This window comes from Leptopilina boulardi, unplaced genomic scaffold, assembly GCF_019393585.1.
Source record: "Leptopilina boulardi isolate dan_hultmark-lab unplaced genomic scaffold, ZJU_Lbou_2.1 LbouV2_269, whole genome shotgun sequence".
NCBI lineage: Eukaryota > Metazoa > Arthropoda > Insecta > Hymenoptera > Figitidae > Leptopilina > Leptopilina boulardi.
The window spans coordinates 181440-194362 of record NW_026137828.1 but is presented as its reverse complement, the minus strand read 5'-3'; the positions used below and the strand labels follow the sequence as shown (position 1 = coordinate 194362).

General features: G+C 29.0%; 1 protein-coding gene across 2 annotated transcripts in view; it reads right to left on the bottom strand.

The window, feature by feature from the left end:
• LOC127281465 (uncharacterized) overlaps nucleotides 1-12923 on the bottom strand; it is a 136048-nt gene that overhangs the window by 46923 nt on the left and 76202 nt on the right. The window lies entirely within an intron of this gene.

Below are 12923 nucleotides of genomic sequence, written 5' to 3'. Positions count from 1 at the left end.
GTTTTTGATATTTTCAGAATTAGAAGTGAACAAATATTAATTAAAATTAATATTTTTATAATATTAATTCCTAAAAAATGATTATTATAATATGTAAAATTAAAGTTTTTAACCTTCGCCGGACTGGATACTTTTTATATACACGGTTGACAAGATCCCACCCAGGGTGGGCCAAATGTTTTCTTCTTTGTATATTGCAATAAAAACTTAGAATCATTCAGTTTTTTTCCAAAATTGTTATATGTTACCAAATAATATATTTTATTAATGTTTTGTTGATTTTTTATTTGTTTAAACAATTTATTATTAATAATTTATAACTTTTTCAAATATACATACGACAGTAGAAGAATTTTATAAATTTGTTACCTTTTCTTCGTAGTTATTAATTCAAAGGTTATAAATAAAATAAAATATATAATTCAATTTGCAACAACTATTATTATAAATTGTTTAAACAAATAATTGTTGCTATTTATTAACATTCTTCATAATATTCCTAAAAAATTGCAATTTTTTTCTAATTTTGCAACTTAACAAGCACAACATAATAACACAAAGATTTTATATGAATTTACTATTTAACCAATTGTTTAAACAAATAATTGTTGCTATTTATTAACTTTCTTTATAATGTTCCAAGAAAGTTGCAATTTTTTTCTAATTTTGCAACTTAACAAGCTCAGCATAATAAACATGAAGATTTTATATGAATTTAGTATTCAAACGATTGTTTAAACAATTTATTGTTGTTATTTATTAACTTTCTTGTAGTGTACCTAGAAAGATGCAGTTTTTCCCTAATTTTCCAATTTATCAAACCGAATATAATATAGCCAGACAGATTTGACATAAATTTACTAATTTAACAATTGTTTAAACAATTGTTGAATTTACAATTTTACATCAAATCTATCTTTTATTATATTCGGCTTGATGAGTTGCAAAATTAGAAAAAAACGGCAACTTTCCAGGTGCCGTACAAAAAAAGTTAGTAAATAACAACAATAAATTGTTTAAACAATTGTTGAATTAATAATTTTACATCAAATCTATCTTTTATTATATTCGGCTTGATAAATTGCAAAATTAGAAAAAATTGCATCTTTCTAGGTGCAGAACAAAAAAAGTTAGTAAATAATAACAATAATTGTTTAAACAATTGTTGAATTAATAATTTTACATCAAATCTATCTTTTATTATATTCCGCTTGATAAATTGCAAAATTAGAAAAAAACTGCATCTTTGTAGGTGCAGAACAAAAAAAGTTAATAAATAATAACAATAAATTGTTTAAACAAATGAAAAATTCAATATAATATTTTTTATATCTATTATTTGACATCATAAAACACTCACAGTGAAAAGTCTGCATGATTTCAAGTCTTTTTGTAAAATAGAATTAAAAAAATATCTGAATCATCCCGGTTATCTCCGTACATACATTGATAAAAGTTATAAATAATCAAGAAGAAATTTTTTTTAAAAATTTGTTTTTACATTTTTTGAAAGTTCTTAAGATTTTGTTCAGTGACTTAAAATCGCGATTCAATTAAGGCAAAACTCTAGAAGATATGGCAATTTCAATTTGTCTGGCCTACCCTGGGTGGGCATCTTGTCAAGCGAAGGTTAATAAGAAATTAATACGAATATTATAATTTTCTTATTAAAAAATAACTAAACTCTCTGCATAAAGTCATTTTCAAAAAGTATTAATACATATGAAAAAATAGTTTTATATCCTTCTAAACAGAGCAAAAATTTCCATGCTCAAAGTATAAGATGATTTCTTGATGGCACTGACAGGTAGTGTTGAATAGCTACCGCTACTTTCTAACATCACAAAAATTCCCATGCTCACAGTATAATATCCTCTACTCGACGGTACTAACAGCTATTATTGTGTAGACGTCACTACTTTCTAACATCACGAAAATTCCCATGCTCACGGTATAAGATGCTCTACTCGACGGTACTAACAGCTATTATTGTGTAGACGCCGCTACTTTCTAACATCACGAAAATTCCCATGCTCACGGTATAAGATGCTCTACTTGACGGCATTAAAAACTAGTAAAGGATAACTTATAGTTCTCACTACCAAAATTAAAATTCTCATTTCGCACTGGTTTTCATGATATGTAGGATAAGACATTTTGTTTTGCAGTATACAAAGTTATACTATGTTTTAATATATTTACGACTATAAGCACTTCTGAAAATTTGTAAACCAATATATAGGATAATATGGTATTTTAAAAATTATATTTTGCTAAAAATGACGAGTTGTCATCAGCTTGCCATTAATAATATAAATTTTTCCCAGGATTTCAAACAAAAGTTCCAAGAAATTTTTCTCCGTGATACTCTCTAAATTTGAATTAGAATTCGTTCACTAATTTAAATTAGGAAAAATTTCTACTATAATTTTTAGTCATTTTTCACTAAAACTATAAAAAATATTACTAAGTCAAACAGTACCTAAATATTTTACTCAATATTAGTGAAAATTTCTATAAATTTGAATTAGTGAAATTTTAAAAAAAATTTAATATCAAATTCGTATTCAGTGATTCCAAAAACCCCCGAGTAACAACCCAAATAGCACGTAAGATTTCAGCAATCTTGCGGCACGCTTGTCGCGCAATATTGCCAACCTTGCACGATAAACTTGCCGCAAGCATCAAATGGCCCACCTGATCGAAAGATTGCAGTGTAAAATTACTGCAAGATTGCTCAGTAAGCTTGCACGACAAGCTTGTAGCAAGGTTGGTGCAAGGTTGCCAAATAATCTTGCTTTAAACCTAACATTTTTTAAAAAGTTTTTTATTTATAAATAAAATAAAACAGTTAATCTGACAATTACCATGGACAGAAAATCAACGGATGATTTAATAATGAAAGAAAAGCAGACAATGAGAGGGATTTCCAAGAAACAATCGAACTTTGAGATCTCAGTACAATATATATGCTACATATACAGGAGTTCCTCGTTTACAATACACTCACCAACAGTCAACACTCTCAAGGATTAAACATGCATTCTCGCTTACAGAATTCATGACTTCCATGTACAAGTTCGAACATGCAGAAAGCATTGAACATTTATAAAAATTACAAAAAATTCATTAATTATATGGAAAATTTGTTAATTACCTACTGAAAGAAAAAATAAATATATTAAATTTCAATAAATATAGTAGAAATTTTAGTAAATATTTTTCAATTTAGGGAAAAAGTGTCAAAATACAAAATATATTTCAATTTTAAATAAATGTTTTTTAAATTCTATTAAATATATATATGAAATTCAAAATCATGATTTTTATGGATTTTTTTTTCATTTTCATACCACAATTGATATAAAATTATTTCATATATTTTTTAAAATAATAAATGTAGACATAAAATAAAAAAATATAAATGCATGATAAAAATTCATTTTGAAAGTAGGAAAAGAAGTGTTGCGAAAAATTTTATATAAATTTTCAAATGTTCGGAAATATCAATTCAACTGTATAAGTAGATGTATATACGTGTATATATATATGTAGACAGTTTAAATCCGATAATTGAAATGAAATAGGAAATATTATCATCATGAAATTCATTTATTATTTATCAAAACAGTGAATCGTTAATAAAAAAAATTCTCTCCTCTCTGTCAATTTACGTAGCCTGTCACATGTCACTTCCGTGTTCAATTATGTTTCGCGGCCTTCTGGCCTGAAACGTCAAGGTAGCGAGTTCAACGGATTCTCGCGAGAGGAAGTGGAACGGGAAAGCTGCTGTAACCAGTGCAAAAATAGGAACGTAGGGATGTTTCTGAATATTTTATGCGCGACCCGGCTATACACGCTTATCTCTATCGCGCGTTGGCTTATAAAAAGCATGCTAGGTCGTGGACATAATATTTTGTGAATCATCGCGCATATATAGATTTTTCTCTAAAATTACTTTTTATTATCAATTTATCATTTACTTTATACACCTTTTCTTTTTTTTTTTTTTAAGTAGGACACTTTAATTTTCTGAAAAACTACACTGAGAAAAATAATAATGTAATGTTAACAAAATAATTTGGTGGAGCACTTTTAGTTAAGATTACAAAAATTTAGTTGACATAACAGTAACGAAAGAAGCAATCAATCGAGAAATTTAGTTGGCTGTACCAAAAATTTCGTTCAAGCTTTTGCGTCTGTTAACTGAATAATTTGGTTCTCCAAACCAAACCGTCTGAATGCTCAATTGCGCATGCGCTGTTCTCGTAAATATGTCACACGTTAACCATGCTTCGCTCTTCGTGTCGTCCAGTTTTATTCAAGTGTTTTCGGGATTTTTATGTGTTTCAGAAATTCGGTAAAAAAGTGTGTGTAGTGATGCATATCGAACAGAGAGAATAAAGCTTGTTAAAAGAACGGAAGTTTTTCTCCAGCCTGTATACTTTATGAAAATAATTTACACTCACATTGTCACTAGGATTCTTAGTGTAGTGGTCAGCGTTCTTGATTTGCGTTGCGTAGTCTGAGGGTTCGATCCCCAGCAGTGTTAGGTTTTTCCGCAATAGAAATTAATTTAAGTAGACATAGGGTATCAAAAGTGATAAAATTAAGTGAAAAATAAAAAATATAAGTGTGAGCCAAAAAATAATTTGGTTGAGAAAAGAAAAAATTTTTTTTCATTTAACTAAATTTTTTGTTTGCTTAAAAACAATAAGTTAGTTCTCCAAACCAAATTTTTTATTTGATATATGTGCAACTAATCCGTTTGGTTCGGGCTACTAAATTTTTTCGTTGAATCATTTTTTGAATTAGTGACTCATTTTTGGCTTTTGAATTAGTAAAATTTAATTAATTCAAAAGCAAAAAGTGAGTCATTGATTCAAATTTGTTAACATTTTTTACTAATTCTTTAGAGTGTTGTTTTGATGTTATATTATAGAGGAAAAATTGCATTTAAAATGTGAGAGAAATCCCTTTAAACGAATTGTCTGTAATTGCAAATGTCCGAACAAACATTAAAAAGATTTTGGCGCGATTTTTAAAATAAACCAATAAAAAATTATTCATAAAATTGTGATTGCTTGATTTTAATAATTGCACAGAAACATTCTGTCGATTGTTTGTTCCGTCATTTGCAATTTCGGACAAATGAAAATTCTATCAATTTGAAATTCACAGTTTTAGGTACACTAGAAAGATTGAAATTATACTGATATATGTAGTTTTAAACTCGAAAAGTTTGAAGACTTGCATTTTCAATGGATTGATTGAATACTTTAATTCAATTATTGTCGTACGGATATTCTTATTTTAAAGACAACGAGAGCAAAAATTTTGTCGCACACCTATATATGAGGTATTCCATGCCAAATCGGAGACCATTTGACTTTTGCACCTCAGATCTTTTTGAAAATTTTTTTCCTTTTAGTACTCATGAAGACTAGCTTTCACGATTTTTTTCAAATTTTTTCATCAAGCCCTTTAGGAGATATCAATTTTTGAAAAATTACGTCACTTTTTTTTGAAATGCTTGTAATTTCGCTAAAAATTGACCAAATTGGATCAATCTTATATCAAAATTTTTGTTTTTAAACGTACTTTCCAAAAAAAATATTGAAAGTTATTTTCGAAAAAAATTTCTATTAGATTTTTGAGATTTAAGACTAAAAATTCATTTTTGAACCTGTGTGTATCGATCGATTTTTTTCAAAATTTTTTTACAAAAACTGCTCTAAATTTGACAAATTTTGAGCCTAGTCCGATAATGGGAAAACGATGGGAACTATTTTTTTCGAATTTTCAAATTTTACGTTTTTAATTATTCACGTTAAAAAGTATTTAAAATTATTCTAAGAACTATTTTACTATATATATATTTAATAATGTATAATTATTTGACACCTAGAGATTAATTATTTTAGATTGATTAAAGGAAAAGGATATAAACAAAAAAAGTATTAAACATGCTCAATAAAGTTTTTTCATCGAGCAGAATTTATTGTTTTACACGCTTAAATATTTTACGCATCCGAGATTCATCAGAGGATGAGAATTGTTTAAATCTTAAATTGCCATTTTCTTCTGGAATCACACAATGAAATTTTTGCGTTCCATCTATTCTCTTTGTTTTCTCATATTTTGTCTCTAATGATGTTTTGGCTTGGATGTAATCTTCGTTTGAAAAAAATTGAATATGAATATTTGGCAAACTATCGGTGCTGACCGCCCAGTTATATAACTCCCGAGGAGTTGAAATTTGTTTATCAAATGGAAGTTGAAGACTTTTTCGTGCAGCTATTCTCTACACACTGCAGAGATAGTCGGAACGAGTTAAATTATACAATTTTTGTTGATTAGCAGAAGCTCGTCGGAGACTATTCTTTACTCTATGATTCTGTAGTTTAAAAGGGTTGCAGCAGAAATTAAATGCTCCTAAATTTGACATGGCATAAGAACGTAGAATTGTTTTTTTACATGACACGCTATAAAGACTAATAAAATATGTTTTTAGGTTAAATTTGATTGCGATATTTTCGCACTTGTTCCCATGGTGAATATTAATCAGGAGTAACAGTGCGCAAGTCGCGTTTTCGTATTCTTCTGCGCACGCTATTACTCCGCCATTTTGAAAATAATTTCTGTTTTAAAACAGGAATCTATCGTTTTTTTCAGGTTTTGATCTTCCTAGTCTTTATTAATTATCTAGTTATCTGGTATTATTTTGAAAATCATTAATTTTAAATTGCTTAATAACTTCTACAAATAAAACAAAATTTTAGATAAATAATTAAAATATTACTTTATTATTTATTTTCTAAACTATTTTATTTTATAAAACTAACAATATTCGTTGGGTTTGAATGAGAGAAAATGATTATTGTTTGATTTCCATACAGATAATTAAAAACGTAAAATTTGAAAATTCGAAAAAAATAGTTCCCATCGTTTTCCCATTATCGGACTAGGCTCAAAATTTGTCAAATTTAGAGCAGTTTTTGTAAAAAAATTTTGAAAAAAATCGATCGATACACACAGGTTCAAAAATGAATTTTTAGTCTTAAATCTCAAAAATCTAATAGAAATTTTTTTCGAAAATAACTTTCAATATTTTTTTTGGAAAGTACGTTTAAAAACAAAAATTTTGATATAAGATTGATCCAATTTGGTCAATTTTTAGCAAAATTACAAGCATTTCAAAAAAAAGTGACGTAATTTTTCAAAAATTGATATCTCCTAAAGGGCTTGATGAAAAAATTTGAAAAAAATCGTGAAAGCTAGTCTTCATGAGTACTAAAAGGAAAAAAATTTTCAAAAAGATCTGAGGTGCAAAAGTCAAATGGTCTCCGATTTGGCATGGAATACCTCATATATATATGTACTCGAAATGCGAGAATAATAACTCACATAAGAGAATAGAGTTAGAATGCGAAGGGACTTTTCCGGCTTCTGAAATGTCGGAAGCCCGTGAGAATACCCAAAAGGGGAAGCATGAAGGATTTCCTGGGGTCCTTTCTCTTTTCTTCCACCCTCAACATAGATCGTTTATTTTTCAGGGACGAATCAATTGACTGATTTTTCGTCATTAGTCATCGAATGTGGGGATTCTACTTTCTTTTATAACGCCTTTTTCGTTTATATTTTCATTTCATAAAATTAAATTCAAATATTGTATGAAAAAAAGAAATTGCAATATTCCTACGAAATTTAATTTTTTTAAATTTTATAATTGAAAAATCAGTAAAAATTTTCTCTCATTTAGAACAATAGAATAAAAATTTAGACATATATTAATTTTTAAACTTTTGTTTTACAATTTTATTTTATTATTTATTTTATATATATACAAATATGTATAAATGAAGAATTATTTTTTCTAAGAGTGGTTAGATAAAAATATTTGAGGTAAATCAATGTACAAATTTTATATAAAAGAAGACTTCGTGTGTTTTTTTTTCTTTCTTGAAATATATTAGATATATGTATATTTGCGCCTCTTAAAAATGTACGATCCTGAAAGACCCTTTTCACCCTCGTATCGGAGATTGAGGTTTGCATTGCCTGGGTCGGTTCTTACTGATAATATCACCATCTCGCATTCCCGGAAATTTACGGTCCTTTTGTCTCAAGGATACATACATCCAGAGCTATAGAATAAAGGCAAAAACGAGGAAACTAATACAGATATAGGGAAAAAAAGAGGACCAAGAGAATGATGAAGAAGGACAAAATTTTGCGGTTAATGGGTATATGTTGTTTTACTTTTGAATATGCTCCCTCTCTTTCTTCATAGAAATAAGATGGCATTTATTCAAAGTGTGACAAACTTTAAAAAACAAAAATTAGTGTACAATAACGGAACATTTGAAAATATAAAACTTCTAGTTGTTTGGCCTAATAAAAGTCACGGACAAAGTATGCTTAATCCAAGCAAAATTTTGTTGCCTTACAACATCCTTGAAAAGAAACAAGTGAATATAATAAGGGGCAAATTCAAATGTTACAATGACCACATAGTACGTATGGCACATTCTTAGTAATTTTTATTTTTCGAAGAATTCTCAAGGACTGAAGTTATTTGAATTTGTACTTAACCACTTTTGAAAATAGGATTTGGTCCCAAGTCTATTGTTTAGGTGGCTTAGGAGGATCCCACTTGGTTTTGGGCTGGGAAAGGGCTCCCCTTCCCTCTCTATCTCTCTCAACTTTAAGAGGTAGTAAATTATACCATCACCTACGTAAGTAATGCAAAGGGGACTCTCTCGGTTTCGTTCCATCTCTCCCCCCCCCTCCCTCTCACTCTTACATACCTGACGAGAGATCTCCCAGAATTAAACTCAGCGTTTCTCAGGATGAGATCAGTTGGTCCCGTTTACAATCTGTTACGTTTCCATAGCGAGACAAAGACCCTCAAATTTAAGGCTTTAAACATCCTTTTACAGTTTACAATTTACATTTTAGATTTTACAACAGGGCTCTCAGGAGATTGTTCATAAAATTCTCACCAAAAAGAAAATTTTTCAAAATAAAGATACTCTTGAAAAATGGGGGTAGAAAAAAAAACATTGCCACAGGTTTATCGGTTTTACTTTTTTTTATAGTTTAAATTTAATGATCCCTCTTTTAAACAATTGGAAACCACTTGTTAAAATTCAACTGTTTATACACAGAAGAAATGTAATTATGCCATATAATATTTAAAGATTTTAAGAAAGTATGTATCAATATATATCAACTGTTATTATATATTATATTTTATACAATATAATTTTTTAAAATTAATAATTAATTTAAATTTTTATTATTTATTATACATATATTATATATTATTATACCTTATTTGAAGGTATGAAAAAATATAAAGCACATACATTTCATACTTTATATAAATTGTGTTTAACAATTTGTTATTGTTTTTTGTGTTTTGATAAATAAAAACACCTTTTTAAACACGCCGGCATAATACTTAGATAATTTTGTGCTGATAGTTCTAAGTCTGAAAGTGTAAAGAGAAATTTGGGTTTTTTTTTTAGTAAAATACGAAGAAAAATGTATACAGTAAAAAAAATCTTCTCCAAAATAATACAATTTTTTAATTTCAACATTTTTCGGGCAAACAAGATATGACTGAAATCGATATTATACTAAATGCACCCTTCAGTAAATTCAATGAAAATTATACAATTTTTAAATATTAACATTTTTAATTGGATCAACATATGCTTGTAATCTTGAAATTCCGAGGAATAAGAATATGATAAAAAAAATTAAAAATTGTTAATATTTAATTAAAAATATTATAATTTTCGTGAAAAACTCATTAAGGGCCATAAATAGAAAATGTCATTAGCCCCGAGAACGCCGCTCAGGCCCCCGCGGTGCATGCATCCCCTCGAGCTCCGAGTTTATGGCCCGACCGGTAGAGTGGGGGTATACTACTTCCCCTCACGGGAGTCTTCCGATAATCGCCCTTTTGACCCAACTTTAAAAACTATATCTATTTAATTTATAATCATAGTCATAAAAGACAAATTCACAGAGACACTGAGTGCAATTTATATTTCAATGTGTATAAATCATATATAAAACCTCTTTATCAACGAAATCTTATACAAGCAAATAGTTTATATTCTATCAGTTAAAATTGGTAAATATTGTATTTTCACAATCATCACTGATTGGATCTTTTCAACTTGAAAACTCACTCCCTGTGGAGACATTCAATATGTAAATATAATCACATTTTTCAAAGAATAGTAAATTCACAGACAATTGATAAATGCAAAATTACAATAAACAAACTCTCATAATGTTAGGGTGTTAACTTTTTTTTTAAACAAATTTTTAATAATCACCCTCATTAAAATTTAATTGTCCACTTTTTGGAAAATATTATGAATAATTCCACTGTGCTAGTTCAAAAAATGAAAAAATTGGACATATAGTGAATTAATCTAATTTTGGGTACGTTGAATTGAATTGCGTTAGCCGTTTTTCAAGATCGGGTCAAATTTTTTAATTAATTGCTATTTTTTTGCTCATTATCAAAATACAACATTTTTCCTTATCAAAAAGAATAAAATTGACTTAAAACTCGTTACTCGGGGGTTTTTTTGGGGTGGCTGATTACGAATCCAGTGTCCAACATTCAAAATGGCGGATCCAATATGGCGGACTTTTTTCAAAAATCTTTCGTATTCGCTTGAAAAAATCGTTCGGATTCTATATTGCTTTATATGAAGCTCTCGCATACAATTTCAAAATATGTGACCTGGTCTACTAAAAGGTACTATAAGGTTCAAAAAATTGATGTTCTCTTTTTGGCGATTCTGATATGAAAAAAATATGGCGTCAAAATTGATGGATTAATGTTCAAAATTTACTCACATTCTTCAGAAATTTGATACTTAGGGGTTTTTAGGGTCGCTGATTACAAATCTAGTGTTAACGTAGAAGTAATAGACGTTTTTGCTTGAGAAACCATTTGCCATTAATTTGGACGCCATATTGGATTCGCCATTTTGAATTTTTCAAAACTATAATCGGATTTATAATCAGCGACCTCAAAATTCCCCGACTGGAAATTTTCAAGTGAATTTATTTAATTTTATAAAATCTAGTCGCTATATTGGATTCGCCATTTTCAATTTTTCAAAACTATAATCGGATTTGTAATCAGCGACCTCAAAAATCCCCGACTAGCAATTTTCAAGTAAATTTAATTAATTTTATGAAATTTAGTCGCCATATTGGATCCGCTATTTTGAATTTAAAAACTATCATCAGATTCGTAATCAGCGACTCCAAAACCCCCGAGTAGCAATTTTCCCGTGAATTTACACGGAGAGAAGGGCGTAGTAGATCTTACTACTATCTCAGTTAAATATACTAAACAGTATCGTTCATTTTGGACGGACTAAACATTCAGTTAAATGAACGATACTGTTTAGTTAAAAAAATTTACACGATTATCGATAGAAAAAAATATACCGACAGAAACGAAATGTAGAAATCTGATTGGTTGTCCGCAATCTGGTTAATTGTGGACAACCAATCAAATTTGTGCATTTTTATTCTGTCGGTAAATTTTTTTGTGTGACAGAACTATAGTAGTCCCTCTGACTACGCTGTTTAGTAGAATCTGGACTAAACGTGTTTAGTAGAATATACTAAATCTCTTCTCTCCGTGTAATTAATTTTATAAAAGATAGTCGCCATATTAGATCCGCCATTTTGAATTTTCAAAAACGCCACACGACATCGAAAAGTATTTGTTTTTATTGAAGTAATAAGCATATATGCCCGATTTTCTATATTTGAACTATTTTTGGGCAGAAGGGGGCTTCAGTTGACAAAGAATGCCTCATATATATTATATTTTATTATTTATAATAACATTATTATTTCCCTTCGGATCAAGGGTTATATAGAAAATCATCCGCAATAAACGGAGAAAAAGGTAAAAATATTTTCTAATGTCCCGCTAGGCATTAACAATTATCAGTTAAATAAAAGAGATATTGTGAAGATTCTGTACATATCGTGGATACTTATACCCTAATCAATTGATGTTGTTTATGAGAGAGAAAAACACTGCCATCTAGCGGATGGTTGGAAAGTTAACGTAGCGCGAAATTCAAATTGCTTGAAGGAAAAACTGTAAGTATAAACATTTACTTGCAAATGTATTTACTTAAGAATGCATACTATTACATTAAACAAAACTTAATTAATGTTATAATGGTCACAAATAATTTTTTTAAATTTTAATTCTTTATACTTACAGTTTTTCCTTCACGCAATTTGAATTTCGTGCTACATTAACTTTCCAACTATTCGCCAGATGGCAGTGTTTTTCTCTCTCATAAACAACATCAATCGATTAGGGTATAAGTATCCACGATTAATTTTTTTAATCTTGGTTGAAGTCTGATTTTTTTTGTTTTTTTGAATATTGGTTGAATATTGGGCCAATATTGAAATTCGAGCCTTGGCATTGGTCTCTATACTCCCAGACTTGGTCCAATATTGGCTAAAATAACTGGTCCAATATTTAGCCAATATTTAGTCTTGGCAATTTCCCACTGGGAAGTTTTAAAATGTATATATTTATGTACATTTAGAAAGAAGGATTTTCTGCGGCAAAAGAAGATATAGAAATATTGGTGTATAAGGAGTCAAACTGATAGGTGTGTATCAGTGCGTGAAAGAAGGATTCTAAATCACTGAAGGATCGTAAATATATCAGAAAGAGAATTGGACACCGAGTCAGCCCTAAAGCAGAGAGGTTATTTACCTCACACTATTATATATATACACACCGAAAGTGAGGTTATTGATTCGGGTATCCTCGCGTATTATATGTTGACCAAGATCGAATTTCCAACATATTAAAGAATCAAGCGCACAAATGTGTTCATCCT